Raw genomic sequence first — 8,099 nt, 5'->3', positions numbered from 1 at the left:
GAAAATAGAATGTTGTGTCTCCACATGTTAGAAATGTGGGACGCCTAATCTAATGGCAGGGAACCGCCAAGTGAAATCCCTGGGTTCCCTGAGTTGATCCTGAGATCAGGTGGGCTTACCAACATCCTTGTGCCCAACCCGCTCATCCCATGCGGGCACCCTCTAATGCCGTCTAATGGCCCCAGAATGCCTTCTGTGGTTCACCCCCAGGCGCCGGATTCAAGGGCACTGCCAACAATGTTCGTTGCGGCACCAGTCTGTACCACAACACAACCAACTATACCACGGCCGTATGTTGAGCCTCCAATGTTCACCTTTCATGGTCCACAGTTTCAACCAGAAATAACATATGTGACCCCATGCTCATTTACTCAACATCCGCAGTGTGACTTCTCGGTTTTGCAAGAAAAGGTTGTCAAGAATCCTGAGCAAGAGGAAATGGCTCGAAAAATGAAGAGCCTAGAACAAAGCCTGAGGAACATGCAGGGTCTGACAGGCCAAAAGAGCATCCCATACTCCGATCTGTGTATGTTTCCCCATGTCCACTTGCCAGCTGGCTTCAAGATGCCAAAATTTGAAAAGTACGACGGGCACGGAGACCCGATCGCTCACCTGAAACAATACTGTAACCAGATGAGGGGCGCTGGTGGAAAAGAGGAGCTGCTAATAGCCTATTTTGGAGAAAGCCTCACCGGAATCGCTTCTGAATGGTATATGGATCAACAAGTTACCCATTGGCATGTGTGGGATGATCTAGCCCGAGATTTTGTCCGCCAGTTCCAATATAATGTGGACGTCGCTCCCGACAGAAACTCTTTATCCAATTTGAAAAAGAAAATAGCAAAAAGCTTCCGTGAATATGCCGTCAAATGGCGCGAGCAAGCCACCAGGATAAAGCCTCTAATGGATGAAGCTGAAATGGTTACGGTCTTCCTACAGGCCCAAGAGACGGACTACTTCCAGAATATGATGTCTGCTATGGGTAGACCGTTCGCTGAGGCTATCAAAATTAGGAAGATGGTCGAAAATGGTTTGAAAACGGACCGAATCTTGAGTCAAGCTGCTTTTAAGGCTGCATCACAGGCCGTTCAGAATGGTTCGGGGGTTTGATGAACAGAAACGGGAGAGAAGAGGGAGCCATGATGGCTTCGAGCTCGAAGTGGGCCCGCAGGGCATTCAACCAATCATATATGCTTCCTAAGGTCCCACAACACTATTATCACTATCAAGACGCTGCTTATGTCGTGGCACCGCCTCCCTATACGGTGATGAACGTGCAATCTTACACGCGGCCACAATATTATATACAAAACCGAGCTCTACCTCCCAAAAATGCTCATCATTACCAAGCTCCGTATAATCCCCAACCAAATGTTCCCCAATACAATCCTCGCCCAGAAGGAATCAGTTCACCATTATTGGTGAATCATGCTCTAGCTTGTTCCAAAAATTGGTCAGGATAGGTTTGCTATAGCTAGTGTCCCCGAACCGGCCGAACCCCGAGTCCCCCTCGCACCGGGCTGATGCTAGATGTGAATACCATTCTGAAGCAGTAGGGAATGATATTGAAGACTGTTGGACTCTTAAAAGAGTAGTGGATGACCTCATCGAGGTCCAGGCAATAGTGTTTAGGGATGAAGATGACCTTAATATGATGAACAATCATCTGCCTGCTCACACTGGGACAATAGTCGGAATGATTTATGAAGATGAGGAATTTGATCCGGCACTGAAGGCCATTGCAGCCATTGCCGAGATAGGAGAAAAGCCAAAAAATGGTCGCCAAGCCTGAAAGTTCCCCCCATTAGATGGAAGTCTCGGTAGCCAGTCTTGCTATTCTTTCTGCGTTCGGATTATCTCGGGGTGTGATCCGGATGTTTTATTTTATTATCTTACTTTCCTATGTAAACCCTTCTATTTTAATTTTTTTTTTTTAAAAAAAAAAATCAAATGAAATTAATATTTCATTGTCCAGGAATGTCTCTATTCTTAATCTTGTCAGTTTTCCTATTCTCTTTTCAGTTTCTGTTAATGCAGATTTCAATAACATGAAATGCATGTGAACTTCATGCCCAGATCCCAAAACACTGTCAGACTTTGAAATAATGAATCAAGAATCAGAATGCAATAAAGATATGTTTAAGGAAATAAAACAAAGAATCGGAGCAGCTAAAGAAAATTGCCCCCGGATTGGAATGGTCCATACATTATAATGAGATGTACTGCCAAAAGAGAGTGTTGTACCTGGAAAACATCGAAGGAAATGTCCTTGAAACAACCATCAATGCACGGGCAGTCAAAAGGTACTATGTTTGATCATCCATAAAATATCAATGTTCTCCGGTTGGGATGACAAAGGCTTTCATTCTCGCTACCCAAACACCATTAACCCTTTTGTAAACCCTTTGAGCCGGTTACTCTTCTTTGATTACCCTCTTTGGAACCTGAAAGTGTTATTAAAAAAAGGAAAAGAAATAAAAAATGAAAACAAAAGGAAAAAAAAAAGAAAAAAGAAAAAAAAGGAAAGTGAAAAGAAAACAAAACAAAACAGAAGAAAAAGAAAAAGAAAAAAAGAAACAAAGTTTCTTGAACTACGTTCGACTTGATTCCGAAAGGATAAGTAGGCAGCCTCTCTCTGGGGTTCAGTCACACCAAAATAAAAATCCAAATTCCCCCAAAAGTGAAACTGGAGCAGATGTTATAATGGTTCGGCGATGGTCTCGCCTGAAAGGTTCCAAAGTTGTAATTCAATCCAAATGCTTTCTACCCTAAAATCCTGTATAAGTTCTTCCGATCGATCGGCAAAGAGGTTCAAAATGGGAGGATACAGTTACTTGGATCTGACGCAACCAAATGAGAGAAATAAAATGAGAGAGTCTTATTGGTGAAAACCCTTACGGGCACCGTAAGGCGACGGTAAGAAGAGAAATTGAAAATGAGAGAATCTTGTTAGTGAAAACTCGCAAAGAGCACTATAAGGCGATGGTAAAAAGAGAAATGAGAGAGGTTAGCTGGTGAAAACCTGCAAAGGGAGCCACTGATAAAAAAAAGGATCCTCAGCCAGTGACATTGACACAGTCTTGGGCAAGGTTTCTCGGTTTTGAGGCAAAAGTTGTGATGAATTTCTGAGAGTCGGATGGTTTACACAGATCAGGCATCCAATCCAAAAGGCATGTCACGTTCATTGAGGTTCGCATATACTCCAGATAAGTCCTTCTGTCCTTTCCCTGAAAGGGATACCTCTTGTCTAAATTCATTGTCCATTCCATTATTTCGTTTTTCTTTGAATCTCTTTCGGTCTTACTCTGTTCCGAAACAAAGACAAAGAAAGGATGGCAAGACTGATTTACAGGGCTCTCATTTGATACAAGCTAATATGCAGAAAGGCGCCAAGCCTCGACAGAGGCACCCAAGTCCGACTTCAACCGGCCATGGTGGCTGATGTTTTGAAATTGAAAATTCTCGAAAGAAGGAAATCAAATCGAAATGCCTACAAGGGTGGAAATGAAGATGAAAAGATTGAGTCCCGCGTGGCTAACCGTCCCGCCAAGGTTTGAAAAGCCAAGGTACCCCAAATGCTCTGAAATTAAAATTGGAAGAAAGACAAGTCAGAAGTGAAAGGCCTATAAAGGCAAAATAAAGTCGAAAAAGGTTGAGTCCTACGCGACCAACCGTCATGGAAAAGTTTGGAAAAGCCAAAGTTCTCCGGGGCCAGAAATGAAATCAGTCTTCAAGAAATAACAAGTTGCAGTTGAAAGTATCATCAAAGGAACCAGGTCGAGATCAAGTGACTAAATCAATCAAGGCCACAAAACCAACCATCGTTTCAAACTGACAATTGTTCTTTGTTTGAACCACAGGAAACAGGTGCAATCCAAAGCAACCTTGCAAGAAACAGGTGCAATCCAAAAAGGAAAGTTTTCTCCAAGTTCTTTTCCACATTTTACTCATTCTCTTAAAAACAAAAACGAAAAAAAAGAAGAAAATGAAGAAAGTTCGAAATCATGGTAGTATAGGGTCTCCAATCCCTAGCTGCATTTTTCAACATAGGGTATTCACTCCCTAGTTGATGTTTTATAGACATAGGGTCTCCACTCCCTAGTCTACTTTTCCAACATAGGGTCTTCACTCCCTAGTTGATGATTTTTTGACAAAGGGTCTCCACTCCATAGTCGCTTTTCTAACATAGGGTCTCCACTCTCTAGTTGATGTTTATTTTAGACATAGGGTCTCCACTCCCTAGTCACTTTTTCAACATAGGGTCTCCACTCCCTAGTTGAATTTATTTTAGACATAGGGTCTCCACTCCCTTGTCTCTTTTCCAACATAGAGTCTCCACTCCCTAGTTGATGTTTATTTTAGACATAGGGTCTCCACTCCCTAGTCTTTTTTCCAACATAGGGTCTCCACTCCCTAGTTGATGTTTATTTTAGACATAGGGTCTCCACTCCCTAGTCTCTTTTCCAACATAGGGTCTCCAATCCCTAGTTGATGATATTTTAGACATAGGGACTCCACTCCCTAGTCTCTTTTTCAACAGTAGGGTTTTCACTCCCTAGTTGATGATTTTTAGACATAGGGTCTTCACTCCCTAGTCGCTTTTCCAACATAGGGTCTTCACTCCCTAGTCGTTTTTCCAACATATGGTCTCCACTCCCTAGTTGATATTTTTAGACATAGGGTCTCCACTCCCTAGTCGCTTTTCCAACATAATATTTTCAAATATATATATATATATATATATATATATATATATATATATATATATATATATATATATATATATATATATATATATATAGTACGTATGCATCATCATTTAGTTTATAAGCATATAAAAGCATTTTTCATAATTTGTTTTTCATAATTTTTAAAGGCTTTAAATCAATTTATTTCTGTATTTTATTATATAAATATCCAATAATTACCCTAAAAATTATTTTTTATGATGATTTAATCATCTAAACTTATCATTTATACCAATATGAGTTTTTAAATATTTTCTGTGCATTTATCATAATTACATTTGCATTTTTAGGGCCAAATTGCATATTTTGCAATAATAGCCCATATGCATGTATAATTACCTTATTTTTGCAAAAAATGATTTTTTATATTTTTATAATATTAAGCAATTATTTTTAATCATCTTAGTGCACAAATGATATTTTTATATTTATTAATTATTTATTTATTAAACATTGGGTATTTAAAATCTGGCCCCAAATTTACCTTAATTTCGGACCTAAACTACCCAATCCCAGCCCAATAACCTCTGAACCCAAACCAAATAACCCCCAACCCAACCAATTAACCAACCCGACCCAGAACCCCCAACTAATCATGTCCGTTGATCTCTGAGATCAACAACCCATATTACCCCGTCCCTTTTAATTAACCTAATACTCCCCTAACCCTAACCACTATTCACCACCCGCCACCTTTGAATACTCTCAAACTTCCCTCTTCTCTCTGCCCAAACCCTAGTCGTCTCCCCCCAAATTTCTCTCCTAATCCTACCGGACATGGGATTATACGGTTACTTCTTGCCATATTCGACTCTCCCTTGGTACTGGACCCTTTCTCTATACCGCTTGCCTAAACATGGAAAGCGGATCTCATCAACTTCGAACCAAAGCTGGTTCAGTTCCTTGATCTTTTCCGTCTATGTTCATTCTTGTTCTTTTATGGTATGAATCTCTGTGTATTTCTCTAACTCCTACTCACCCTAAAATTAGGGTTTCAGATTCTTTTAAATTTAACAAAATCTGGTTCGATTCTTTTATTTTAAAAGGTATTTCTGTCTATGTTCATCTTATTCTATGCATCATGTGATTTTTACCTTTTATTTATTTTAGATTTCTGCCGATTTGTGTACTTTACCAAAAAATTAGGGTTTTGAAATTTTCTCTTTTCCTTACTGATTTCGATTGATTTCCTTTCTAGTGTTTGACTGATGATTTTCCTTGTTTGGGTATTTGATTTCTACTGCTATATAAACCCCTCCCCTCTCCCCTTTTGAGACAATCCGGAATCATTAAAAAAAATTACTAAAAAAATAAAAGTTGTGTGCCTTTTGCTCTTTAATAATCTTATTCTGCTCTTTGGTTCCTGGCCGGCTGAAAGCCAAGGCCAGAAATTCTGAGTTCTTGTTCTTTTGTTGATATTCATAACACTGTGGACTTCCGTTCTTTCTTGTTTTCGCTTAACTGGTGAATTACCAAACCTTTGTCATTTCATTTCTACTTACCTGTCAATAACATGTGTTTTCACTTATGAAGATTGTTGTTCAATATGTTTCTGGGTTGTTCTCGTATGCAATTCTGACTGTCTTACTTCAATTCTAGGCCTTTCTAATCTAAAATGCCATTATGCTTGTAGTTTGCGATATGTTTAGACCTGCTTTAAGTTGATTAATTTCTTTTTTTAAGTCTGTCTAGCCTATGTGTTACTGATAGCCATCTCTTTACTGTTTAAATTTGCTATTTGAACATGCTCCCATGCCCCCTTTCTATGGATTAGTTGACTAAGTATGAGTATATAAGTATATAGCACAAGTCTGTTTCTGAATTTGCTGTGATGACATGCAGCCTGTTTTGATCCTGTTTTCACCATGTCTTGACTTCCCCAGTAATCGCCCTTATCCTGTTAAGTTCTGATTGATATGATTCCTTCTTGTGTTACTAGCATTCTACATTTAGCATAATCTGAACTTTTTACCATAAATCTGTGCACATCAATCCTGCAAACATGTCTTGGTAACATATGTATTATGTGTTGAATTTGTTCTTTTGAAACTTTGCTAAAATCTATTCTTAAAACCCAAGCATGTTCTATTACTATTTTTATGTGCTCAACTTGAATATGTTTGTATCCCTCAGTGTTGTCCCCTAACCTCAGTCTATTCCTTTACTACTTGGTCTCTTTGAGTTCTTATTCTTAGCCGGTTGAAAGCCAAGGCTACTTAGGTTCTGTCCTTTGATCTCCCTAGTGTGAGCACTCCTCAGGGTCCAATTGAGACTCTTGTGAACTCTTACACACTAGGATTTGGTCCCTAATACCTCCTCTGAACTATTCTTGTTAACCACCCTGGTGTGAGCACTGCCCTGGGTTCTTGAAGCCCTTGGGAACTCTGACACACTAGGGCCTTAGTTCTATATGGTCAACTATATCTTGTGCTCACTGGGTGAATCATTCAATTCCTGGCTGATGTATGTCTATGAGTGTGTAACTTGGAGACTGTTGTAAAGGCCAGGCCTGTCCAGGTGTATTTTGGGCCTGCTGTAGGCTCCCTATAGTTATTCTCCTATGTAATTCATGCTATTCATTCTGGGTTTGTAATAATTATTGTAATAACATTTTGGGGTATTAGTAAAATTGGGAAAGGGGATTTATCTTACACTTGCATTGAGATGGGTAGAAATCCTGCTTATATATTCATCACTTAGCTCAAATGTGTTATTATGTTCAAACATGTTCCGCTGTCATATGTTAGAGATCATGCCTATAGGTATTCTATTTTGCTCAAAATGTGTTACTTTTCAGTTATTATAGAAATCTTGCCTATAAGTATCCTATCTTGCTCAAATGTGTGTTAGAAATCTTGCCTATAGGTTCTCTATTTGGTCCAAATATGTTATACTTTAACCTGTTAGAAACCATGCCTATAGGGTATTGAATGATTAATATATCAATGTGCGCATAGGATTCTGTTTACATACGGCTTAATCTACAAATTAGATGCCATGCCTATAGGATCTAAGAAAATCAGTTTTAATTATAGAAATCATGTCTATAGGGTCTAAATCAGTCTTGATTATTGTCCTGCTCGTTTCTTTTAACCATTATTAGAAATCATGCCTATAGGACTCGATTAAGCAATTCTGAACATATTCTTGTGAATACCATTGTTAGTTATTGCTCGAATCGCCTAGAAATCATGCCTATAGGTTTAATCTCTTATACTTATAATCAGTAGGCAACTATACAGGTTTTAGAAATTGTATTAAAAGAAAGGCTTTTACACATGAAGTTGCTCGCTTATAAAATCCAGAATCACATAGAGATCCTACCTATAGGGTTCTGCGACCTTAACTTAT

This window comes from Nicotiana tabacum, chromosome 17, assembly GCF_000715075.1.
Source record: "Nicotiana tabacum cultivar K326 chromosome 17, ASM71507v2, whole genome shotgun sequence".
In the NCBI taxonomy this organism is placed as follows: Eukaryota; Viridiplantae; Streptophyta; class Magnoliopsida; order Solanales; family Solanaceae; genus Nicotiana; species Nicotiana tabacum.
Note: the sequence above shows the minus strand (reverse complement) of the source record.